The 27,862-nt window shown below is 42.7% G+C and overlaps 1 long non-coding RNA gene across 18 annotated transcripts in view; it reads right to left on the bottom strand.

Moving 5' to 3' along the window:
• Positions 1-27,862, bottom strand: part of LOC149442481 (uncharacterized) — an 876,277-nt gene that overhangs the window by 483,786 nt on the left and 364,629 nt on the right. For 16 of the 18 annotated variants that reach the window (XR_016307175.1, XR_016307176.1, XR_016307168.1 and 13 more), the window contains 2 exons: positions 19,843-19,963; positions 15,303-15,354 (listed from right to left, as the gene is read on the bottom strand). The exons of 1 other annotated variant lie outside the window; for it this stretch is intronic. This is a non-coding gene — a long non-coding RNA (uncharacterized LOC149442481). The remainder of the gene's footprint in view (positions 1-15,302; positions 15,355-19,842; positions 19,964-27,862) is intronic. One more of the 18 variants, XR_016307166.1, reaches the window with a different exon arrangement.

Here is a 27,862-nt window from a genome sequence, read left to right as displayed (position 1 = left end):
AATGTGTATCCCAGCTCCCCTGTACTCCATTATAGTGATATGACATGTACACAGTAATGTGTATCCCAGCTCCCCTGTACTCCATTATAGTGATATGACATGTACACAGTAATGTGTATCCCAGCTCCCCTGTACTCCATTATAGTGATATGACATGTTCACAGTAATGTATATCCCAGCTCCCCTGTACTCCATTATAGTGATACGACATGTACACAGTAATGTATATCCCAGCTCCCCTGTTCTCCATTATAGTGATATGACATGTAAACAGTAATCATAGTAATGTATATCCCAGCTCCCCTGTACTCCATTATAGTGATATGACATGTATACAGTAATCATTACTGTATACATGTCATCATATAATGGAGTACAGGGGAGCTGGGATATACATTACTGTATACATGTCATATCACTATAATGGAGTACAGAGGAGCTGGGATATACGTACATTACTGAGTAATGTATATCCCAGCTCCCCTGTACTCCATTATAGTGATAGGACATGTTGTATACAGTACTTACTGTCCCCTCGAGTCCCCCGCGGCGGTGGAGAGGGTGTCTCCTCTCAGCGGAGGAGAGCAGACCTCTCCTGCACTTGTCCCCTCGGCGGCGGTGCCGCAGAAGTCGGAAACCGGAAGTTATAAACCGGAACTTGGCTTCACAATGAGGCTTGGAGCACAGGTGCAGTCGCTCCAAGCTTCATCTGTGCTCGCCGCTCTCCACAGAGGAATTGCTCCTCACATTTGGCGAGCGGGCGAGCGGCTTTTTCAAGCCCTGCTATACTGTATGTATGCTGTCCCTGCCTACCAAGTAAAAATCTTCCCCAGTGAAAACTTTACAAATTGTATTCCCTAAAAAAGCAAAACCCAACACTCACCTATGCACCTCCTATCCACTGCTCACCTCTCCCCCATGTCCAAAGCTCTCCTCTGTACCACTGTTCAAAGCTCACGCCTGTCCACAGCTCACCTCTGTATCCCTCTCCAAAGCTCACCTCTATATCTTTGTCCACAGCTCACCCGTGTCCCTCTCCAAAGCTCACCTCTATATCTTTGGCCAAAGCTCAGCCCTGTATCCCTCTCCAAAGCTCACCTCTATATCTCTGTCCAAAGCTCACCCCTGTACCCAAGCCCACAGCTCACTTCTGTACCCTTTTTCAAAGCTTACCTCTGTACCCCTGCCCATAGCTCACCCCTGTATCATGACCACAGTTCACTTCTGTACTCTCTCTATAAAGCTCATCTCTGTAACCCTGCCAAAGCTCACCCCATACCCTGTCCACAGTTCACCTCTGTACCCTACCCACAGCTCAACTCTATACCCCTGTGTATGGCTCAACCCTGTACCCCTGTCCACCTCTCACCCCAGTACCCTGCCCATAGTTCACCTCTGTAACCTGCCCTCAGCTCACCTCAGTACCCCTGTCCACCTCTCACCCCAGTACCCTGCCCGCAGCTCACCCCAATACCCTGGCTGCAGCTCACCTCTGTACTCCTCTCCAAAGCTCACCTCTGTACCCCTGCCACAGCTCACCCCTGTACCCTACCAACAGTTCACCCTTGCTCGCAGCTCACACATTTACCTCTGTCCACTGCTGACCTTTGTACCCTGCCCGCAGCTCACTCCTGTACCCTGCCCGCAGATCACCCCCGTACCCTACTCGCAGCTCACCCCAGTACCTTGCCCAAAGTTCACACCCTGTACTCCTCTCCAAAGCTAATTTCTGCACCCTCCAGCAACAGAAGAATTGACTTTTATGCTAAAATAAATATTAAAGTTAAACTTTCACCAGTCTTATCTCTGCCCTCCACTCTTTTCTCATCAATTCTTACTTCTGCACCCCCCCCCCACATAATCTGCCCACACATTAAAAGGAAGGGAGAGCCAGAATAGAATTGCCAGGCTTAGTAGCTGATAAGCTGGAGGGTGGTAGGGCGGGATGGCTTACTAGCTGATGAGCGGGAGGGAGGGCACTGCACCATCCCCATTCAGAGGCGCAGAGATAAAGAGGCTAGTTAGAGCTGAAGCTGCAAGTGCTTAAGTCACTCGAATTAATGATTTGACTGCCGTGAATTCCGTCTGCACTGTGTGCAAAGGCAGGGAGAGCTGTAGAGAGCCGCCTGCTAGTTTAGCTCAGCTGTGCTGTCACAGGGGAGCCGGGCAGTAGATAGTGGTGAGCACAGGGCTAGTGTTGGAAGTAGCGGAATGCCATTCCGCCATGTTCCAGCTGAAAAAAAGCCCTGAATATCTCACTTTACTAGTTTCTTCCCCGGCTAGGAACACCAGGACCTGGAAATTACATTTTACATGCCACTTCTGGGTCATTAACAGAAATGGAAGATCCATTTACTGATCTTCCTCCCATCTACCCAGCGGCACACAGCATGCTGGTTCTGGGTTCACCGATTGGGTGTAGAACCTGGAAATCCAGTGAAAGCATGTGCTAAGATTGCTGGTGGGGGGATATCAAAAGAAAAGATTTATAGCCACCTTTTAGGAATAGTTCACCTTTCCGCCAAATCTGTCAATGCATATGTTCACCTTTCACAAAAAATAAATAATATATATGCATATGTTTTTTAATACGTTTCTATGGCTTTCATTTTTTTTACTCTTTTTCTATTCAACAAAAAAAAAAAAGGATCGTGATTGGCCGGCTCTAAGGGGAGGAAGAGGCCGGATTTATTTTTTAAGCATCTTGCAAAAAAGAGAAAGGAGTGTGATTGGCCGGCTATGAGGGAAGGAGGAGGCCAGATATTTTTTTTTTTAAGCAATTTAAGAATTAACAATTATTTCTGGTATGCAGGAGATTTTTGTCCAGAAAAAAAGCGTGGCAATGGGCGCAAAATTTGCACCTAGCCTAGCAAATATTTTCATGGCGAGATGGGAACATGAAGTAATTTTTGGGAAGGTATGAAAAGGGTTAAGAACATGGAAGAGATTTATAGATGATATCCTGGTTATATGGAGCCACTACAGGTTTTTTTTAAAACACATAGAAAATAATCCACACGGCTTGGGTTTTTCCCAGACTATAAATGTTGAATCAGTAAATTTTCTAGATTTATGTATTTTTAAAGATAATCAGAGATTATATACCAAAACATACTTTAAGGAGACAGATAGGAATGAATACATGCCTACCTCCAGTTGTCACCATCCACAATGGATTCAGGGGATACCGAAGGGGCAGTTTAGTCGCATAAGGAGAAATTGTTCGAGGGTTACGGATTATATTGATCAATCTGAACTGATTAAACAAAGGTTTGTGCAAAAAGGGTATGATCCAGGTAGATTGGAAAAACAGATTTGAAATCAGTAAAGAATACATGGGAAACAGAAAGATAAAAACACTAAAAGAAATGAGACCTAAAAAAGAAGAAAAGAAGATGGAATTTGCTTTTATTTCCAACTTCAGTTGCCAGTATGGAGATGGAAGGGATTATGTGTAAGTACTGGCCTATATTAAAAAGGGATAACATTTTGGGCCTATTGTTACTGTCAGGGATCGTCCCCTGGCCTGCTCCCGGGTCATCACCTGCCTACAGTCATCTCAAGACCCACCAGGCACTCAAACCACTCCTGGCTCAGTGCCCTCTGTCCCCACCACTATCAGGGGCTCCGAGCGGGCGTAGTAAGAGGATGCCCTCCTCTCCACATCAGGCTCCCCAACCAGGTACGTAACAGTACCAGAAGGCCATGTCGGAGCCTTAGAGAAGGGCCTCTCCTCTAGAAGAAATCTGTCAGCACATTGCGGCACTGACACAAGCCGTCAAGGGCATGCAAGAGGGATATAACCGATTTGAAAATCGTTTTCAAACCCTATCTGTAGCCGCACTTTCTGCCAGCGCCACAGCGACATCTGTTCCAACTGTCGCTTCGGGAGCTATGATGAACCCTGCAGTGATGCTGCTGCCCCCGGAGCCAAGGGTCCCCACACCCGAAAGGTTTTCTGGTGATCGCAACAAATTCAGGGCATTACGCAACGCATGTGAACTGTATTTTGCATTACAACCTCGCACCTTTTCATTAGAGGCAACCAAGGTGGGGTTCGTGATATCACTCCTCCAGGGAGAACCACAAGCATGGGCTCACAATCTGCTGGAAAAGGAAGACGTCAAGTTAGTTTCCTTAAATCGCTTCTTCGAGGCTATGGCTCAGCTCTATGACGATCCCCAGCAATCTGCATCAGCAGAAGCAGCTCTCCATTCCCATTAGCAGGGCAGCTGAGGACTATGTGACGGAGTTTAGGCGCTGGAGCTCCGATACCAATTGGAACGATGCTGCCCTACGCTATCAGTTCTGTTTAGGCCTTGCTGAACCCCTTAAAGATGAGCTAGCCTGTGTAGGGGTACCAAACACACTGGAAGAGCTCATTAATCTTGCTATCCAGATTGACCGCCGGCTTAGGGAACGAAGACTGGAAAGGTCTGCCAACCAAGTCCGCCCTATGTGGATGCTACCCAGGGCACCATCTCCAGCAAACATGGTACCACCTAGTCCTACCACACCCAGTGTTGAAGAATCCGAACCAATGCAAATAGGGTTGCTACGAACCTCACTTACTCCGGAAGAACGCCAACGCCGTGCCTCTATTACGGAGAACCCAGCCATTATGTATGAAATTGTCCCGCAAAGCTATGTAAGTCTCTGACTATCCTGCCTGCTAAACTACCACCTGCAACCATCAACCCTGCTCACAATGCCATTTCTGTCTCATTCCAGCTTCCGGGAAGACCCCTGCCAGTGTCCGCTATCATTGATTCCGGGGTCTGCAGCTGCTTTATCGACTCAACTTTCGCCCTGCAACATCAGATACCCTTAAAAGCCAAAACGCAGAGACTGACAGTATACTTGGCTGACAGATCCAACATTAAATCTGGGGCAGTCACTCAAGAGACCATTCCGCTACCCATTGTAATACCTCCATCTAGTCACAAGGAACTACTATGCCTGGATGTTATTGCAGCACCACTGTTTCCAGTTATCTTGGGAATCACATGGTTACAAGCCCACAACCCCAGCGCGAATTGGGTATCTGGTGAAGTGGACTTTAAATTGGCCTACTGCCACAAGCATTGCTTACCTCAACTTCCTGCTCAACCTGTGCCCCTACTGTGTATGGACATTGATGCTGAGGTATGCCAAATCGTTCCTGCAGCCTACCATGACTTCCTGGATGTTTTTAGTAAACGTGGTGCAGACACCCTTCCACCCCACAGACCCTATGACTGCCCAATTTAACTGCTACCCGGGGCTGAGATTCCCTTCGGTCGGATCTTCCCACTGTCAGAGCGTGAGTTGGAGGCACTGAAAGACTACATTGATGATAATCTAAACAAGGGGTTCATCCGCCCCTCCACCTCCCCAGCAAGAGCAGGTATCTTCTTTGTAGAAAAAAAAGATCATTCCCTCCGTCCACGTGTAGACTACAGCAAGTTGAACAATATTACGGTTAAAAACAGCTATCCCTTGCCATTAGTCCCAGAACTAATCCAAAGACTCAGGTCCGCAACCGTATTTACCAAGTTGGACTTAAGAGGGGCATACAATCTCGTATGAATCCGGGAGGGAGATGAGTGGAAGACAGCCTTCTGTACCAGATTTGGGCAGTTCGAGTACCTAGTCATGCCCTTTGAACTATGTAATGCCCCTGCAACCTTTCAGCACCTGGTAAATGACATTTTCAGAGACTTCTTAGATAATTTTGTGATAGTCTACCTGGATGACATTCTGATTTTTTCCACATCTATTGAACTTCACCGAGGACTTGTGCAGAAGGTCCTCGGTCGCCTCAGACTACACAGACTATATGCAAAGCCTGAAAAATGCGAGTTTGAACGCCAGAGCATTCAATTCCTAGGATTAATTATATCCTCTGAAGGCTTTAGGATGGACCCCCAAAAAGTCTCTGCCATCCTGGAATGGCCTGCACCATCTGAAAAAAGAGGAATACAACGTTTCATAGGTTTCGCAAACTTTTATAGGAGATTTATCAAAGGATTCTCATCTATCATTGCTCCTATCAACCAACTGACCAAACAAGGGGTCTGATTCTGTTGGACACCAGAAGCTCAAAGCGCTTTTGACTCATTAAAAGGACTATTTACTTCAGCACCCATACTAAACCATCCAGATCCAGCACTACCCTTTGTGGTAGAGGTAGATGCCTCGGAGAATGTTGTTGGGGCTGTCCTATCACAGCGGCAAGGCCTGCAACTCTTACTTCATCCAGTTGTCTTTTTTTTCCCGTAAGCTATCCCCTGCGGAGAGAAACTATGATGTAGGGGATCGAGAATTACTTGCCATCGAGCCAGCTTTGGAGGAATGGAGGTACCTTTTAGAGGGAGCAGCACACCCCATTTTGATCTATACCGATCACAAGAATCTGGAGTACCTGAAGACTGCGAGACGTCTAAAACCCCGACAAGCCAGGTGGGCACTTTTGTTTCGCCAGGTTTATATTTCACATTACCTACAGACCAGGCTCTAAGAATATCAAGCCCAATGTTCTGTCTAGGATGTCCAATGATCCTAAGGATCCTCCTACCCCTGATACGGTGCTCTCAGCAGGCAACTTCTGTCTTTTACAAACAGACCTTTTTTTACAAATTCAGCAGGCATCTTTAGGGGCTCCTTCCCCACCAGGAGTAACTCTATCCATTAGAGAAGGTTTACTCTGGTCAGTAGACAAGATCTTTGCACCAGAAAGTATCCGATTGGTCATTTTGGGGCTATGTCATGACCATCCCCTGGCAGGACATTTTGGGGTCCACAAGACTTTAGACCTAGTGCAGCGCCTGTTCTGGTGGCCTGATTGGGAGAAGGACTGCAAAGCTTATGTAAATTCCTGCCCCACATGTATATGTAACAAGGGCAACAGAAGCAAGACCTGGGGATTGAGGCCCCTACCAGTCCCTGTTCGACCTTGGGAAATTATCTCAATGGATTTCATTGTAGAACTGCCACCATCAGAGGGATGTTCGCCCATTTTTGTCGTAGGGATCGTTTTTCATAAATGGCCCATTTTATTGCCATGAAGGGAGTACATTCTGCAGCTGAGACTGCCCAAATCTTCATAAGAGAGGTGGTGAGGCTCCATGGTGTTTCAGGGAACATTGTCTCGGATCGAGAGGTACAATTCACTTCAAAATTCTGGAAAGCACTCTGTGAGAAGCTGAAAATGGGACTCTTTCTCTTCCACTTATCACCCTCAGACCAACGGGCAAACGGAAAGAACCAACCAGACCTTGGTACAATACATTCACTGTTTTACGTCATTTTCCCAAGATGACTGGGTATCAGTTTTATCCTTGGCCGAGTTTGTATATAACAATTCAAAACACTCGGCCACGAAACAGTCCCCCTTTTTCTCTAATTATGGATTTTATCCTGTGTTTCTATACAAAATAGTGCCTGAATCATCAATTCCAGCGGTCCAAAACACTTTTGAATTCCTTCAGCAAAACAACAAGGTGCTACAGGAGACAATCACAAAAGCTCAACTGGACAACAAAAGATTCTTTGACAGGAAAAAAAAGGGGGACCTGGTCCTGGAACCTGGTGAGGAAGTATGGTTGTCAACAGCCAATTTAAAATTGACTTATCCCTCAAAGAAGCTAGGTGCCAAGTTCGTGGGACCCTTCCCAGTAAAAAGAAAGATTAATGACGTAGCATACGAGCTTACATTACCGGAATCACTAAGGATTCACCCGGTATTCCACGTATCACTGCTCAAAACCTTTTCCTGGCCGGGGATTGGGGCCACCTGAGCCAGTGATCGTCAATGGTGAAGAGGAATATGAGGTAGAGACAATTATCGACTGTAGAAAGAGGAGGAACCAGCTCCAATATTTAATTAAATGGAAAGGATATGGACCTGAAGACAATTCATGGGAATCGGAATCCAACATCCACGCTAAAGACTTAATCTTGGCAATCAGACGCAGGCATCCAGAGAAAATGGCCCAGTTGGCATCCAGAGGCTGCCCTTGGGGGGGGGGGAGCTGTCAGGGATTGTACCCTCGCCGATGCACATCTATGCGCCTGTGCCGGATCCCTGTCAGCTGTGGCAATGCACATGGGAGCATGCGGTTACACACATGCGTACTGGCGTGCACATCATTGCAAGGCGGGCTATTTAAATCACCAACACACTTTAGCCTATGCCTTCTGGTCTACAATATCCTGTACTCCATAACCTGATTCTGTTGCCTATATCTGATCTGACCCTGACAAAGAAAGAACTCCGCTTGCACCGACCCAGCTTATCCCTGACTATCCGCTTACCTGCTCCCTTGTACCTGATCTGTCCGATTGATCCTGACTTGGCTTGTCTGACGCTGCTGCACCTACGTTCCTGTATCCGTATCTGGCCTATATCCTGGTTACCGCCATACCTACCTGCTGCTGAAACTACGTTCCTGCATCCGCACCTGGCCTGTATCCTGGTTGCCGCCATACTTACCTGCTGCTGCACCTACGTTCCTACATCCGCACCTGGCCTGTATCCTGATTGCCGCCATACCTGCTGTTGAAACTACATCCCTGCATCCGCACCTGGCCTGTATCCTGGTTGCTGCCATACTTACCTGCTGCACCTACGTTTCTGCATCCGCACCTGGCCTGTATCCTTGTTGCCGCCATACCTACCTGCTGCTGCACTTACACTCCTGCACCCGCACCTGGCCTGCACTCGGATCGTCCGAGTCATCACCTGCCTACAGTCATCTCAAGACCCACCAGGCACTCGTGCCACTCCTGGCTCGGTGCCCTCTGTCCCCACTATCAAGGGCCCCGAGTGGGAGTAGTAAGAGGACGCCATCCTCTCCACGTCAGGCTCCCCAACCAGGTACGTGACAGTTACCAAATAAACCTGGGTTTATATATAGAAAGGCATCGAATCTACGGACCAAGCTGGTTAAAAATATAATTTCCCCTCCAAGGAAAAATCCAATTAAGATGTTTGATCTCAAAGGGTTTTTCCCATGTAAAAAGTGTAATATTTGTAAAACAACAGGGATGAAAACTAGGAAAATAGAGAGCTTTATGTCACAGGTCACGACAAAAGAATTTAAGATTGATTAGTTCATAACATGCACTACCCCTTATGTGACCTATTTATTGGAAACTTCATGTAAACTTCAATATGTAGGCAGAACGACTAGGTCACTGTGTAAAAGACTCAGAGAACATGTCTCTAATATAAAGAAGGGGAAGAAGGACCATCATTTGTCCAGGCATTTTAGAGACGTCCACAAATGTGATCCAACACAATAACGATTTTGTGGAATAGATGAAGTGGAGGGACACTGGAGAGGAAGTAACAAAATTATAGAAATCTCTAGAAATGAAATGTTTTGGATTTTCCAACTGGACACTTTGAAACCTAAAGGTCTGGATGTTGATCTGGACCTTAATTGTTTTATTTCAGACACATAAATAGTTTTACTATATATTATATTAAATAGGGATTTAAGTCTAAATTTTCTAGTTGTCCACGTCCCATCTCCCATACCCAGCTCTGGGATATTAGCATACTGGTGGAGTGTAATGGTAATTACTATTTATATTCTAGACGGGCTTTAAGCTCAGTACAGAGATACCGTTTGCATGACGGGTTCTATTAGTTTCTAGTCTATTTTAGAATAGATATTTAGGGGATTAGGAGTAGTTGCCTTTCCACTGGATTAGAGGTATTTTAGATGAACGTTTGGTATTTTAATACATGGTAATTGGGTTTTATTATAACTGTGTCTAGGTGCCTTATTTCTATTTTTAAACTCATTCATTTTTAACCAAAATTGTATAGTTTTATATAGGGGTAAAATATTCCCATTTATTTGTCCACTAATAGATAGATTTACGAGGTATTATATGCTATGGGGATTATTTATAGGATTCATTTGCATATAGTGTTATGGATATTGTATATTAATAACAATTAATTAATTTATTCATATTTATTCATGAGATAGTCAGGAGATTTTTTTAAAATTGTGTATTTATTATTATTTATCTATTTATCCAATATTTATTTGAATAGTGGATGGATAGTGCATATACAATTTATACCACTAGATGGTGTTAGGTATAATATTATGCATTGCTGCTATTGTTATCGTATGCCCGGGTGTATATGTGTGCGGGTGTATATGTGCGGGTATAGAGTGTTATGCCAGTTATGTCCCCATGATATGTATATAGAGCATTATACATACTAGCATTTATATACTGGCCCATTTGAGTTGGTGGTTTTCATTTATTTTATCAGTGGGCTAATGCCCTATTTCAAGATGGCGCTATCGGTCTGTGTTAAGGGGAGGAGTGAGAGTATATAAGTGGCCGCCGGTCTGACGTACGCACCCTTTGTGAAGAAGTCGGAAGTGACGAAACACATCAAGGACTTGACATCGGACATAGACATAGACCGGAAGTTGCGGAGTGGCCATCTTGATTGAGGTTTATTCACTGATTGACGTTTTTTCTGAGGATTCATGTTCCCCACAATGGAAGATAATGCGTTTTACTACTGTTTTAATTGTAAGCATAACTTTAATAAACTAGACCCTTTTTCTAAGACTTACTACACTATAAGGATCTTGTTTTTTGACCCATGTCGTGATGCCATATGGAGATTGAACAGGGCAGGGATTATCAGATGAGGAGAGCCATTTATACTTGTGGAAGTGTTTAGTCCGGTAAGGTGCATGGTGTGTAAGGTGACGGGGAGTGGATTTACATTACACTAATGCTGTGAAATATAAGGGGAGCACTTTTTGGTATCCCAAAGAATATTGCACTATTATATGTTTTTTGTCGGAGGTAATACCGATGGGAGAAAAGGACGGCATGGAGCACCAGTTTTTGTGGATTATTATGAGATAGAAAGTCGTTTACAAGCTTTGATAGGGTAAGGGTGTTTAATACAGCCGCTTAGAAGTGGACACTGAGTGGCGTGACACTTTATTAGCACCGGGTGGTTATTATATTCCCTAATGTTTTGTGGGGTAATGCACTATGTAGAATTTTCTTTTTGAGGAACACATGGATATAAAGAATGCCTTCATGAAGGTGGACTAATTTTAGGAGCACAAATTCACATTGATTTGAGGATATCACACACATCGAGAGACTGTTATCTTAAATACTATCTCCACCATCAGGAGCTCTGGTGGAGACGGGTTGGTACTTAGACCCTGCACCTCGGGTAAGCCTGCATCATCCATTAGGATGACCTGCCAGTGTACTTATCCTGCTGGTCTGTGGGAACCTCTCTACTGCTATAGCTACTGGTCTTCGAGCCTGAACCCCAGGACATGACCTATTCACTGATCTACCTCCCCTCTACCCAGCAGCATCAACCATTCTGGTCCTGAGTTTCAGATGGGCACAAAAAGTCTGGAAAAAATAATGAGGGTGCATGGGGTTAAAAGGCATTCTTGGGGCATGTGGAAGAAATCCAGCAGAAGTGCTTGGGTATAACTTTAATTTTTTACACAATTTTTTCTAAGTCTGTTTTTCCCCATCACATAGGGGACATAAAGTCCCTCATGTGATGCATTTTTGGTGACTGACTCTTGATGTCTCACCTGCTCTGAAATGAAACTAATAGAGTGCAGTTCCCATACTAAGCTCGAAAGAGCAGGGCCCTCGAACCCCTCGTGTATCACATTGTATTGGTATTGTTCTGTCACATGTTCTGTCCCCCTTTGTAATGTACAGCGCTGAGCGAACTATTGGCGCTTTATAAATACTGTATAATAATAATAATAATAATACTGGCTGGGAAAAGGGACACCACCACTCAGAAGTATCTCTTATATGTCCCTTCTGAGTCATTAACGGGAAGGGGAGATCAGCAAATGGACATTCACAGATCTCCCTACCATCTACACGGTGGCATCTGCCATGCTCGTCCCAGGATAACCGGGATCAGGCATGGAGCCTGGAAATCTGGTGGAGGAGGAACCAAGATTGCCAGTGGGGGACACCAGAAGAGGAAGATTGGGTCCACTCTGTGCAATACCATTACACAGAGAAGGAAAGAATGACATGTTTGTTTGTTATTTTAATTAAAAAAAAAAAAAAAAAAAAAAACAACAGAATTTACAACCGCTTTAACAGGTAAGGGAGAACTCCCTCCCTTTTACCAGCTATGCTGGGGCTAGGTTTGCTACTAAGCACAGTGCGGGGAAATACAAGTGTAACATGGTGCAAAAGGAACTTAGACTTTAGAGCAGTGGTTCTTAACCTTGTTGGAGGTACTGAACCCCACCAGTTTCATATGCGCATTCACCGAACCCTTCTTAATTGGAAAAATAAAATATGATTTTTAAAATTCAAAACATAGGTATATATTTATACATAGGTGCACAAAATGAACAAAACCGTTAAGAACAAAGAACAAAACCATTAAAACATGTTTTTCACACAAAAACAAAAACATAATAATGAATATTTACTGCACGAATCATATGAGTCGGGTGTGGGTCTTCACCTCCGCTGAACCCGCGAGACTGACTCACCGAACCCCTGGGGTTCGATCGAACCCAGGTTAAGAACCACTGCTTTAGAGGGTTAGTTCACCTTTCCCTAAAATCTGCCATGGCATTTTAAGTGCCTTGCAAAGAAGAGAAAGGAGTGTGATTGGCCGGCTATAAGGGGAGGAGGAGGCCTCATTTTTTTTTTAAGCATCTTGCAAAAAAACAGAAAGGAGCATGATTGGTTGGCTATAAGGGGAGGAGGAGGCCGCAATTTTATTTTTTTTAAGCATCTTGCAAAAAAGAGAAAGAAGCGTGATTGGCTGGCTATAAGGGGAGGAGACCGAATTGGTTTTTTTTTTAAGCATCTTGCAAAAAAGAGATTGATTGGATGGCTATAAGGGAAGGAGAAGGCCTGATTTTTTTTTTCTAAAACAGATCTGGCAAAAAAAAAAAAGAAAAAGATTACCAGACTTTCAGTGATGGGGAAGGCCAGATTTTTATTTTTGTCATTTAGGGTTTGTTCACACCATGTTCATTTAGCTGCATTTTAAGGAGTGTGATTGGCCGGCTATAAAAGGAGGAGGAGGCCAGATTTTCTTTTTTTCTTTAAGCATCTTGCAAAAAAGAGAAAGGAGCGTGCTTGGCAGGCTATAAGGGGAGGAGGAGGCTGCTGGATTTTACTTTTAAAAACATCTTGCAAAAAAGAGAGCTTGACTGGTTGGCTATAAGGGGAGGAGGAGTCAGGATTTTTTTTTTAAACAGGTCTGGCAAAAAAAGAAGAAAAATTAAAAAAGGAATGTAACTAGCAGACTTTCAGTGATGAAGAAGGCCAGATTTTTATTTTTGTCATTTAGGGCTTGTTCACACCATGTTTATTTAGCTGCATTTTACTTCATGCCATCATACATGTGTGGAGGTGTACAGTAAAATGCAACTCAACAGACATGTTATGAACAAGCCTTTATTTAGAATTACTGCACCGGATGGTGCTAACGTGAGATCCCTTCGGTATAATTTAATGACCACCCAGCCCAGAGAATGAGTATATGCAACTTTCTGAAAGCGGAACTAAGCTTCCATTGCCATAATCAGTGAGCAGGCAGGCTTTTTATTGCTAAAGAGACATGCAGTGTTTTTGCAGTAAAATACAGCTACCTGCCTGCCCGCTGTCTTCTCTGGCTATGTAAACTGAGCTGCACATGCGTATGGTCACTGTGTGCTGGGATGATGGCCTTCTGAGCATGTGCAGAAATGACTTCATCCTGCACCAGCCAACGAAGATGGCTGATAACTAACACTGCCAGGGGAATCATATGGTCGTGTGTGAAGATATGCGCATGTGTATAATACAACTCTCAAAAACAAGAACTGGACGTGCCCAACTCATGCACATGCGTAAGCACATTAGCATGGTCATTACACTCACGCACATTAGCATGAGTAAGCATGGGTGTTTGGCACCCACTTGCCTATTTAAAGCTGCTGTAGAAACCAGAGGATTGCTGAGTGGTCGTCAGCTCCTACTGCCTGTGACCTGATTCTGTGCTCACTCCTGTGTTTGGCCCGATCTGTTTGACTCCGCTTGTTCCTGATACTCTGTTGACTCCGGCTTGTGACCTGACTCTGCCTCCTGCCAGCTGTTCCCATACCTTCTCTGCTAAACTTTACTTTCCCTGGCCTGGCTCGGAGTACGCTCTGGTTCTCGATTCTGTACCTCGGCTACCTGGCTACTACCGACTTCTGCCCACCTGAGATCCTGCATCCACCTGCTCACCAGCTTGACTACTGCCTGCTCTTCTGCACCTGCTACAGCGCCTTCTGTATCTGTAAGTTCACCAGTCTGCCTGCTGTCCGGCATCTCTTCCAGCCAGGATCTCCAGCAAGGCACCCATGCCCCTCCATGCCCTGTTATCACCTGTCATCAACTCCAGGTGAAACAGGACAGGAGGTGTAAGGGAAAGCCCTCTCGTCAGCTTGGCCTCGACCAGGTATGTGACAGTCACCTAGGAGGACATGCCATTGAGAGACAAGACCATTGAAGGAACAGTAAGGTTAGCTCCATTTTAAGTGTGAAAACAGGAAAATGTTTCTTAAAAAAAAAACACTGCTTTAATAGTGATTTTTATTCTAGGGTCTCATATTCTATCATGTTTAGGGTTTTTTTTTTTTTTAGAAAATATTAAAGATATATATCTTCTATAGCTCTTGTCAGGTGATTCATTTAGTTATTTAAGCCTAATTATACACTCAACAGCCACTTTATTAGGTAAACCTGTTCAATTGCTTGGTAACAGAAATTGCTAATCAGCCAATCACAAGGCAGAAACTCAATACATTTAGGCATCTAGACATGGTCAAGACGACTTGCTGAAGTTCAAACCGAGCATCAGAATGGAGTAGAAAAGGGATTTAAGTGACTTGAACATGGCATGGTTGTTGGTGCCAGATGGGCTGGTCTGAGTATTTCAGAAACTGCTGACATACTGGGATTTTCAGGCACAACAATCTCTAGGATTTACAGAGAATGGTCTGAAAAAGTGAAAATATCTAGTAAGCGGCAGTTGTGTGAGCGAAAATACCTTGATGATGTCAGAGGAGTATGGGCAGACTGGTTGCTGAGACATTCAAATGGTAGGGTTAGAATTTGGCGTAAAAAACATGAAAGCATGAATCCATCCTGCCTTGTATCTATGGTTCAGGCGGGTGGTGGTGGTATAATACACACACACATCAATTCAGGGAAGTCAAACCTCTTGCTCTATATGTTGAATTTATTCCAGGTAACAACTGCACAACAATGGTTGAGCTTACCTGCACCTGGTGAAGAGTGGGGACACTTGAAACGCTTGTGCAACTGTTAAACCTGAAATGAATTAAACATATTGATTGAGACATTTTGGAATGCAACGACTTTCCTGGATTGATAGGTCTATGTGACAGTTTGGAGCCTGTCAGTTACCGGCTATATTTATATAGACTGTATCTCTAATCTTACAAATGTATCGGGCTACATTGGATCCAGTCAAGCTCTGTATATATATATCCAAGGGCCAATTATACATGACAGAAGCAGAGCACACTGGAGAGTGCAGATAAAACCACTTTAATACAGAAAACATTTACATTGTACCTGCATACAAGTGAGTTGATCAGTGCCTATCACCACAATCAGCTCATCCAAAGGTGTACCATATTCCAGATGTAAATTTAGTTTCATTGAGAAGTTGACTATGGAGACTTTTCCCCAATTGTTTGGGATTTTTACAGCCAATATGTAAAAAAAACAATTTTGTGTAGTTTCACAATAAATAAAACAATACTTATAAAATGCAGTCATGGCCAAAAATACTAGCACCCCTACATTTCTGTCAGACAATGCACCACTTTGCCCCAGAAAATTGTTGCAATTATAAATATTTAAGCATTCTCATGTTTATTTCTTTTGTTTGTATTGATACGAGACAAAAAAATGGAGGAACAAAAAGCCAAATCTGACATATTCCATGCAAAATGCCAAAAATGGACTGGACAAAATTATTTCGACCCACCATAGTACATAAGGAAAACTTGAAATGTACAATTTGTCATGCAAGACCCCAAGCGTTTCAGAGTCATAATGCTCCTTCTTCAGGGATATTTCTGCATGAAGGATAGTTTAATCTATGGAACTGAAATTGCAATTTTTGAATAAATACACTATCAATATACAGATATATGTAAGTATGCAATACTCACACTAGAGTGAATATAAGGTTGAAACATCAGCCGTAGCATAAAAACAAACCACATGACCATCACTTCCCCACTTGTGTCCCCTTAGGGTCCCAGCTTCCTGTGGCTCATCAAACAGTCTGTCTAAGTGATAGGTACGTAAGGGAGGCTGCATTAATGTCAGTCAATACAATCAAAAAAAGATGTAAAAAGGAAGTAACTGCCAAACACCCACCAATTGCTCTTTATGATAGATGTCTGCACAGATAAGGGCCAAAAGCATCCATCTAAGATGACAGTTAGTATTGGATGTTGGAACAGAAGACAGTTTTCTACAAGAGAAACAAAATGTATATATATATATATATATATATATATATATCAAAAGATTCCTTTAGAAGTATATTAAAGTAGAGACATATATTTCAGTGGGGGGCATTACACAGAGGCTCCCAAGTCACAAAAACAAACATATCCACCAAGTCAATATACTCACCAAAATGTAATCGATCTTATTTGTTTTGGTGTTTTGGGTGCCTCTGTTTAATGCCCCCCACTGAAATATATGCCTCTACTTTAATATACTTTCAAAAGAAAAAAAAAAAAAAAAAATATATATATATATATATATATATATATATATATATATATGTATATATATGTGTATATTCTTGTAGAGAATTTTCTTCTGTTCCACTATCCCAATACTATTTATCATCTTATATGGATGCTTTTGCACTTATCTGTGCATACATCTATCATAAACAGCAGTTGGTGGGTGTTTCGCAGTCATATGATATTAATGCAGCCTTCCTTATGTACCTGTCACTTAGGCGGCCCCAGTGACTGTTTTTAACTCTTCACTCACTATAGTGTGAGTATTGCATTCTTATGTGGATACATTGATTTTAATGCATCGTGTACATATATATTGATATTCTATATATTATAAAATTGCAATTTCAGTTTCATAGATTACATCACTCTTTATGCAGAAATACCCCAAAGAAGGAGTTTTATGACTCTGAAACACTCAGGATCTCGTATGACAAATTCTACATTTCAAGTTTTCCCTATGTACTATAATTGATGGTGTATTTGTATCTATATGAAATAACAACAGCAGAGAGACATATTTTATAAGTTTAGTTTTATTTATTGTGAAACTACTAAAATTGGTTGTATTTTTTATATATTTGAGTATTTGCTCTGGTCACAGTGTGTTAAAAATCGTAATAAAATAAATAAGAAAAAAAAAGATGAAAACTGAATTAATGAAAAACAATTTTTTTTGTACTGTCACCAGTTTTCCTGATCACCACCACACCAGTTATATGATGATGCTGTACTGTCCTGATTCTTCATTTTTAAAAATATCAGGACAAAAAAATTACAACTTCAAAAAACTCGCCATGCCTCTTACTAAATACCTTGAACTGTCTACTTTCCAAAAAGGGGTCATTTGGGGGATATTTGTACTGTCCTGGCATGTTAGGGCCTTAAGAATGAGGCAGGCTATTAGTACATCAGGAATTATTGATTTTCAGATACAGTGCCTTAAAAAAGTATTCATACCCCTTGAAATTGTCCACATTTTGTCATGTTACAACCAAAAACATAAATGTATTTTATCAGGGTTTTATGTAATAGATCAACACAAAGTGGCACATAATTGTGAAGTGGAAGGAAAATGAGAAATGGTTTTCAAATTTTTTTACAAATAAATATGTGAAAAGTGTGCCGTGCATTTATATTCAGCCCCCCGGAATCAATACTTTGTAGAACCACCTTTCGCTGCAATTACAGCTGCAAGTCTTTTTGGGGATGTCTCTACCAGGTTTGCATATCTAGAGAGTGAAATTTTTGCCCATTCTTCTGTGCAAAATAGCTCAAGCTCTGTCAGATTGTATGGAGAGTGTCTGTGAACATCAATTTTCAAGTCTTTCCACAGATTCTCAATTGGATTTAGGTCTGGACTTTGACTGGGCCATTCTAACACATGAATATGCTTTGGTCTAAACCATTCCATTGTAGCTCTGACTGTATGTTTAGAGTCGTTGTCCTGCTGGAAGGTGACCCTGCACCCCAGACTCAAGTCTTTTGAAGACTCTAACAGGTTTTCTTTTAAGATTGCCCTGTATTTGGCTCCATCCATCTTTCCTTCAACTCTGACCAGCTTCCCTGTTTTTGCTGAAGAAAAGCATCCCCACAACATGATGCTGCCACCACCATGTTTCACGGTGGGGATGGTGTGTTCAGGGTGATGTGATGTGCAATGGTAGTTTTCTACCACACATAGCGTTTTGCTTTTAGGCCAAAAAGTTCAATTTTGATCTCATCTGACCAGAGCAATTTCTTCGACGTGTTTGCAAACTGGACTTCTTATGGCTTTCTTTCAACAATGGCTTTCTTCTTGCCACTGTTTCATAAAGGCCAGATTTGTGGAGTGCATGACTATTAGTTGTCCTGTGGACAGATTCTCCTCTTGGTTGCTTTTCTGATTAATGCTCTCCTTGCCCGGCCTGTCAGTTTACGTGGACGGCCATGTCTCGGTAGGTGTGCAGTTGTTCCATACTCTCCATTTTCAGATGATGGATTGAACAGTGCTCCATGAGATGTTCAAAGCTTGGGATGCTTTTTTATAACCTAACCCTGCATTACACCTCTCCACAACTTCATCCCTGACCTGTCTGGTGTGTTCCTTCGCCTTCATGATGCTGTTTGTTCACTAATGTTCTCTAACAAACCTCTGAGGGCTTCACAAAACAGCTGTATTTATACTGAGATTAAATTACACATAGATGGACTGATTAGATGATTTCTTAAGGTAGTTAGTCCCACTAGATCTTACTTAGGGGTATCAGAGTAAAGAGTCTGAATACTAATGCACACCACACTTTTCAGATATTTATTTGTAAAAATTTTGAAAACCATTTATCATTCCTTCCACTTCACAATTATTTGCCACTTTGTGTTGGTCTATCACATAAAATCCCAATAAAATACATTTATGTTTTTGGTTGTAACATGACAAAATGTGGACAATTTCAAGGGGTATGAATACTTTTTCAAGGAACTGTATATACGATAGTTTGTGGTTTCTATAACTTTCCTACAGACTAAATAATAAACACTGATTCGAGTTATTTTCAACAAAGAAATGTAGCAGAAAATATTTTGGCCTAAATTTGATGAAATTTGATTTTTAAAAAATTTTTACTGGACATGTTTAATAGCAAAAAGTCAAAAATATTGTTTTTTTTTCAAAATTGTCGATCAAAAATGCACAGGCGATCAAATACCACTGAAAGAAAGCTCAATTTGTGGGGAACAAAAGGACATAAATTTCATTTGGGTGCAGCGTTGTGTGACTGTGCAATTGTCAGTTAAAGTAACGCAGCGCCGCAACACAAAAAATTGCCTGGTCAGGATGAAGGGGGGATCCTCAGGAGGGCAAGTGGTTAAAGTCAAGATCTTTCCTGAACCTGGACCAGCTGAGTGATGTCAGCTGACGGGGTTTCAGAAAATGGGTCATAGGAGTGCTGAACGAACTGCACTACTGTGATTCCCAGGAGAAGTAGAGCCAAACGAGCTTTACTCCTTTAATAAACCCTTAAAAAGAAAAAAATATGACACTCACCTCAGTGACAATGTAGACCAAATAAGGGAGAGCTTTGTTCATTTTGCGTTCTGTCTCTTTCCATTTTCTCCTTCACTGATTCTACCTCAAGTGCGACTCACAAATCCTTGCTCTTCATCATCTGAAATGCAATCAAATAATTCATTACTTGGATAACTTAGTAAAACATGTCATCTGTACAACAGAAGACCCCATTTCTGTGTGGAAGAGGGATAAAAATAAAATTAAATCTGCAGCCTATTGGTTCCTTTCCCCTGCATTAGTGGCCAAAGTAGTGAAAGTTACCCCGCTGCATTGGGGATCACCTACCTGATTACAAGACTTTATTTACATAGTTACATTGTTAGTCTGGCTGAAAAAAGACAAAAGTCCATCCAGTTAACCATTAAAAAAAAAGTTAAAATCCTATACCCACAGTTGATCCAGAGGAAAGCAAAAAACTCAGCAAAGCATGATCGAATTTTGCTCCTGCAGGGAAAAAAGTTGCTTCCTGATCCCCCGAGAGGCAATCGGATATTCCCTGGATCAACTTTACCTATAACTGTTAGTATCCAGTTATATTCTGTGTATCTAGGAAAGAATCCAGGCTTTTTTTTAAAGAAATCCACCGAGCTGGCCAGAACCAACTCTTGAGGGAGTCTATTCCACCTTTTCACAGCTCTCACTGTGAAGAAACTTTTCTGTGTTTGGAGATTAAATTTCTTTTCCTCCAGACATAAAGAGTTCCTCCTTGTCCTCTGTGATGACCTCAGGGGGAATAGCTCTACACCCAGTTCACTATATGAACCACTGATGTATTTATACATGTTGATCATATCGCCCCTAATCTCCTCTTCTCTAGAGAGAATAAATTCAGTTCCTCTAATATTTCCTCATAGCTGAGCTCCCCCATGCCTTTTATCAGTTTAGTTGCCCTTCTCTGTACTTTCTTCAGTTCCCCAATGTTCTTTTTGTGAATTGGTGCCCAAAATTGAACTGCATATTCCAGATGAGGTCTTACTAATGATGTGTACAGGGGTAATATGATATCTCTCTCTGGAGCCTATACCTCTTTTAATACAAGCGAGGATTTGGTCGCTTTAGAAACCGCAGCTTGGCATTGCATCCATTATTAAGCTTGTGATCTACCAGAACTCCCAGAACCTTCTCCACCATTGATTCCCACAGTTGTACCGCCCCCTAGTATGTATGATGCATGCATATTCTTAGTCCCCAAGTGCTAACCTACATTTATCAACATTAAACCTCATTTGCCACATAGCTGCTCAATTAAACAGTGCATTGAGGTCAGCTTGTAAATTGGAGACATCCTGTAAGGACGTTATTCCTCTGCACAGCTTGGTGTCATCTGCAAAGACTGAAATGGTATTTTTAATCCCAGACCCTATATTGTTTATAATTATATTAAAAAGTAAGGGTCCCATCACTGAACCTTGGGGTACACCACTAACAAAGCTAGACCATTCAGAGTATCTCTCCCTTTCTACTGGCGCATTCCCCTTCCCCCTAAAGCACGCACACATCACTCCCATACTCAAAAAACCCTCCCTGGACCCCACTGACCTGAACAACCTTAGACCCATCTCCCTGCTGCTATTCACATCCAAGCTCCTTGAGCGCTTAGTCTACAATCGCCTAAGCGCCCACCTCACTGACAACAACCTCCTTGATCCACTACAGTCTGGCTTCCGTCCCATACACTCCACCGAAACCGCCCTACTCAAAATCACTAATGACCTGCTAACCGCCAAAGCTAATGGCCACTACTCAGTCCTCTTACTCCTTGACCTTTCCACGGCCTTCGACACAGTTGACCACCCCCTCCTCCTTGATAAACTACACTCCCTCGGCATCAGAGACTCCACTCTCTCCTGGCTCTCCTCCTATCTCTCCCAATGCTCCTTCAGCATAACCTATAACGCTACCACCTCCCCCTCTCTCCCCCTCTCTGTTGGGGTCCCCCAAGGCTCTGTCCTCGGGCCCCTTCTCTTCTCCATCTACACCTCCTTCCTCGGCAAACTGATACACTCCCATGGCTTTAACTATCACCTCTACGCCGATGACATGCAAACTTACCTCTCCACCCCTCAACTCACCCCTTCAGTCTCCACCCGTATCACCCACCTGCTGAATGACATATCAGACTGGATGTCGCTCCACTTCCTCATACAGAACCTTTCCAAAACCGAGCTCCTAATTTTCCCCCCAGCCCGCGCCCCCCCCCCACCCTCTCCATAACGACCAACAATGCCACCATCAGTCCCACCCCGCAAGCCAAAGTCCTAGGTGTCACTCTAGATTCAAACCTGTCCTTCCAACCCCATGTCCAATCATTAGCAAGCTCATGCAGGCTCCACCTCCGCAACATCTCCAAAATACATACGTTCCTAACCCCAGACACTACTAAACAACTCGTTTACTCCCTTATTATCTCACGTCTGGACTACTGCAACTCCCTCCTCACCGGCCTACCTCATCACAGACTATCCCTGCTTCAGTCTATCCTGAACTCAGCAGACAGACTCATCCACCTTACCAACCGCTCCTCTTCTGCTACCCCCCTCTGTCATTCTCTCCATTGGCTCCCGATAGCCCAACGCATCAAATTCAAACTACTAACACTGACATACAAAGCCATTCACAGCGCTGCCCCAAAGTACCTCACCGACTTGATACCCAAATACCACCCAACCCGTAATGTTTGCTCCTCACAAGACCTCCTACTTTCTAGCTCCCTGGTCTCCACCTCCCACGCCCAACTGCAGGACTCCCCTATCCTCTGGAACTCACTACCCCAATCCATCAGACTGTCACCTTCCCTCCTCACCTTTAGGCGCACCCTGAAAACCCATCTCCTCAGGGAAGCCTACCCCACTCTCACCTAACTGCCGATCTCCTCCACTCCTCCTACCACTCCATCCCCCACAGCCACTTCCTCCTGTGCCACTATCCCCTCCCTCCTAGATTGCAAGCTCGAAAGAGCAGGGCCCTCGAACCCCTCGTGTATTGTTTGTTGCTGTATTGTCTCATGTTCTGTCCCCCACTATAATGTACAGCGCTGAGCAAACCTTTTTGGCGCTATATAAATACTGTATAATAATAATAATAATAATAATTAACAGCTACTCTCTGAATACGATCTTTTAGCCAGTTTTCTATCCATTTAGATACAGATTTTTCCAAGCCTGTAGACTTTACCTTACACATTAGCCATATTATTATTATATTATTATACAGGATTTATATAGCGCCAACAGTTTGCTCAGCGCTTTACAATATAACGGGAGACAATACAGTAACAATACAGTTCAATACAAGAGCGATTTTAGGGCCCTGCTCCTTGGAGCTTACAATCTAGGAGGGAGGGGCTAGTGGTGCAAAAGGTAGTAACTGTGGGGGATGGACTGGTTGGAAGAGTAGAAGATTCCAGTATTAGCTGAGGGCAGGATAGGCTTCCCTGAAGAGATAGGTTTTCAGAGCTCGCCTAAAAGTGAGCAGAGAAGGTGATAGTCTGATAAATTGGGGTAGAGAGTTCCAGAGGATGGGGAAAGCTCTGGAGAAGTCCTGGAGACGAGCATGGGAGGAGGAGACAAGGGAGCTAGAGAGTAGGAGGTCTTGTGAGGAGCGGAGAGTACAGTTTGGGTGATATTTAGAGACAAGATTGGTGATGTAATTTGGGGCAGAGTTATAAATGGCTTTATACGTTATTGTTAGTGCTTTGAATTTTATTCGTTGGGCAACTGGAAGGCAGTGGAGGGATAGGCAGTGTAGTGCCTTTTGAAGTTATTTATCAAAAACATAACTTTATTTCAACAGCCAACCAGCCTAGCCATCTGTTAAGGGTTAACTCTTTTTGGTCGAAATTCAAAGGACCCTCTAATGAAGTTACATGCAGACAATGGGTGGAAGGAGCTCTTTCCAGAGACAATAGACTGTTTGACTATCTACAGGTGGCCCAAGATAGACAATCCTGAGAAGTTTAAGTTGGCGACTATGAGACTAGTTAAAATGTATATTCTCAACAAATGCTATTTATCCATTGGGGTTGGGGAAAGTGCATCTACAAAAGTTAATCAGACAGTCAAATAAGACGTTGGACCTCTAAACATTGAGTCACCACACCGACAGTTAACAATATATGAGACCATACTTGCAAGTCTGAGAAGAGTAAACAAAGCCTTGAAAAGAGTGATGAGTCAACAGTCTTTTCAAACTGTTTTTTTTCAAACTACAAGGACAACTGGTTGTTGCCCTATTATCTTTACAATGGACGTAAACATCAGTATTGTGTCATTCTTAAGACTAAAAGTTAAAGCTTGGAACTTATATTTTACCCACAAAGACATTAACAAAAAGAGACATTATTCCTACTCTTTCTGAAACAAAAATACATTCAGCAATGGGGATTGTATATCACTAAATTGAGTATGAAATGATGAAAAGTAAGATATATTGTGAGTTAGTATCAGTTGTATGTTTTATCAGAAAACAAATGCTTTCACACAAGTTTGTATCTCAGGGAAATGAATAACTGAATACACATATATCTTCTATAGTTCCTATCCAGGACATTATAGGTATAATCAAATATATATATCTGGATGAGACGTATATTTAATACCTGAAATCACCTTGAATTCCACCCGAGGTGTGAGTCATCATCAATACTCAAATTGTTCTATGGTACCTGACTGTCACCTCGCGGACAGGTGAGAGATAGCTTAGGTACATACACTTCTCGACCGGCCAATCAAAAGCCTGTTGGGAGGGTCTTTTAGAACAATAGTTTAGATGGTATAAAAAGCCATGCACCTGATTTAGAAAAAAAAAAAAACCTGAAAAAAAAACCTCACTAAAAAAAAAGACTGACTGAAAGACTCACTGAAAAATCTCACTGGAGCCAAAGAAAAACAAGCTGAAGAAATCAGACGAGGCTGAAATCCATCCCTGCTGAATAACCACTCTTTCATCCTTTCAAACTTTTAAAAACTTTTTACTAAACTTCTACACTCTCTAAATTTCTCCCATCCTACATTTTCCAACACTGCCTATCTATCACTTGCCCTGTGGCCATTATTCTGAAGGCGTTTCCATTGCCAGCTGAATCCACTGGGAAGGTGTCATAGTCCAAGTTCTGGGTGTGGTGAGACTGTCTATATTTAATATTGTATTGCATATTTCCTATGTGTTTAGAGTGATAAGAATTACCTTAGAGTGATAACAACTGCAGTGGGTATTCACATATATATAGAGAGATCCTGTATTACTGTTAGATATTGTTGGTGTCATATTGCAAATTTACATATTTCATAAATTATTAAATATTAGTAGTTAGAGTATAATTTATCAGGGAATATCTTCTCCCATTCCTATGGCCACGTTATGAGAGAAAATAACCTCTGAGATACTCTAAATTATCAGTTATTATTAAATTTAATTTTTAATCATTATCATCTAGAAAAATTGTTATCTTGTTTATCATTATTTAGAAATATTGTATTGTGTATGATATTGGTATAGTATATCTTTGATCGTGTGTACCAGTATTCATTCATCACCAGTCTTTTGCGTTTTGTGTTAATATATATATAATTTTTGTACATAAATAAATTTATATATTTATCTATTATAAGGCAAATTTTGTGTGTATGGTACGAAATCACACTGGCTAAAAGAATTCAAGGTATAATAATAAGTGGTGATCAAATTATCAAGGTGTCCAAATTATTGGTTCACTAAATATTTGCCGTATTTTAACGGCTGGAGGCACTGTAACATTTCATCTAAGGGAAATGGACACCGCCCTTCATAAATAGAATAAATCCTTACATAAACCACCACAGCAGATAGGGGTGGCAGATACAGAATGGTTAGTTAGGTGGATGAGTCTGGCATCAGCATTCATGATAGACTGAAGGGGGGATAGCCTGCGAAGAGGTCGGCCAATGAGGAGGGAGTTACAATAGTCAAGGAGAGATATAACAAGGGAGTGAATAAGTTGCTTAGTAGTTTCCGAGGTTAGGAATGGTCGTATCTTGGAGATGTTGCGGAGGTGAAGTCTACATGATTTGGACAGCGATTGGATTTGGGGCTGAAAGGACAGATGGGAGTCTAGGATTACACCTAGTACCCTGGCATGAGGGGAGGAACTGATGACTGTGTTATTGATCTTGATGGAGAAGTCAGGGGAGGGGGCACGGGCTGGGGGGAATACTAAGAGCTCAGTTTTGGAAAGATTGAGTTTGAGGATGTGGAGTGACATCCATGCCGATATGTCACTTAGTAGGTTAGTAATGCGAGTGGAGACTGAAGGGGTGAGGTGAGGAGTAGAAAGATAGATTTGTGTGTCATCAGCATAGAGATGGTACTTAAAGTCATGGGAGTTTATCAAGTGACCAAGGGAGGAGGTGTAGATGGAAAAGAGAAGAGGTCCAAGGACAGAACCTTGAGGGACCCCTACAGAAAGAGGGAGTGAAGAGGAGGAGGCAGCGTTATAGGTAACACTGAAGGAGCCCTGCGATAGGTAGGAGAACCAGGAGAGAGCAGAGTCTCTGAGGCCAAGAGAGTGGAGTTTTTTGAGGAGGAGGGGATGGTCAACTGTATCAAAAGCCTCTGAGACGTCAAGTAGTAAGAGTACGGAGTAGTGGCCATTGGTTTTAGCAGTTAGTAGATCATTAGTGAGTTTTAGTAAAGCAGTTTCAGTGGAGTGTAGAGAGCGAAAGCCAGACTGTAAAGGGTCAAGAAGGTTGTTGTCGGTGAGGTGGGAGCTCAGGTGATTGTAGACTAAGCGTTCTAGGAGTTTAGAGGTAAATGGCAGCAGGGAGATGGGTCTTAAGTTGTTCAGGTTGGTGGGGTCCAGGAAGGGCTTTTTAAGTATGGGAGTGACAGTCACATGCTTTAGAGGGGAGGGGAAGGCACCGTTAGAGAGGAAGAGATTGAAGATGTGAGTGAGGGAGCATAGGATGGAAGAAGAGGGTAACTGTAGTAGTTGTGAGGGGACAGGATCCAGGGGGCAGGTAGTGAGACGGGCTTCTGAGAAAACCTTAGTGACCTCTTCGGTAGTAGTGAGGTCAAAAGAGGAAAGTGTTGAGGGAGGTTTAGTATAACGTATGCTAAGTGGGATGGATGTCTGTGCAGTGGCGATGCCCCTATAAATTGCGTCAATCTTGTTTTTGAAATGATTTGCAATCTTGTGAGCAGTGAGTGAGGTACTGGGTGGAGGTGGAGAAAGTAGAGCGTTAAAAGTAGAGAAGAGACGACGAGGACTGGATGAGAAGGTATTAATAAGAGTGACAAAGTAGGCTTGTTTGGCAGCATGAAGGGAGGAATTGTATGTTAAGAAAGCAGATTTATATCGGGTGAATGCTTGGTGGGATTTGGATTTACACCACAATCGCTCCAGCGCATGACTATGTCGTTTAAGATTTTTGGTGTGGTCAGTCTGCCAAGGTTGTAATGGTCGGGGCCTGATGCTTTGTGTTGTTAGAGGAGCAACCGAGTCTAATGCGGATGAAAGCAAACTGTTGTAGACAGCAGTGGCCAGGTCAGGGCAGGACAGGGGAGAGATTCTGTCATAGAGTTGGTCAGTGGCAGAGTGGAAAGGAGCAGGGTTCAAGTTGTGAAGGTTTCTGCGGGTAATTGCCGTTTGGAGGGATAGGTGTGTGAAGGTGATGAGATTGTGATCAGAGAGAGGAAAGGGGGTGTTTGTGAGGTTGTAGGGAGTGCAAAGATGGAAGAAAACAAGGTCTAATGTATTCCCATTAAAGTGAGTGGAGGACTGTATACACTGTGCTAATGCAAAAGATGAGGTTATGTTGAAGAGTTGGGATGTTGCCGGGTTGTTGACATTAATAGGGATGTTAAAATCTCCAAGAATGATAGCGGGTAGTTCAGAGGAGAGAAAGTAGGGTAGCCAGGCGGAGAAATTGTCCAGAAAGCTGGACACCTGTCCAGGAGGCCGATAGATCACTGCGATCCTCAGAGAAATGGGAGAAAACAGCCGGATGCAGTGAGTCTCGAA

This window comes from Staurois parvus, unplaced genomic scaffold (genome assembly GCF_062004578.1).
Source record: "Staurois parvus isolate SC_StPar_1 unplaced genomic scaffold, SC_StPar_1.0 ptg000885l, whole genome shotgun sequence".
Classification (NCBI taxonomy): Eukaryota; Metazoa; Chordata; class Amphibia; order Anura; family Ranidae; genus Staurois; species Staurois parvus.
This window is presented reverse-complemented; position numbering and strand designations above follow the sequence as displayed.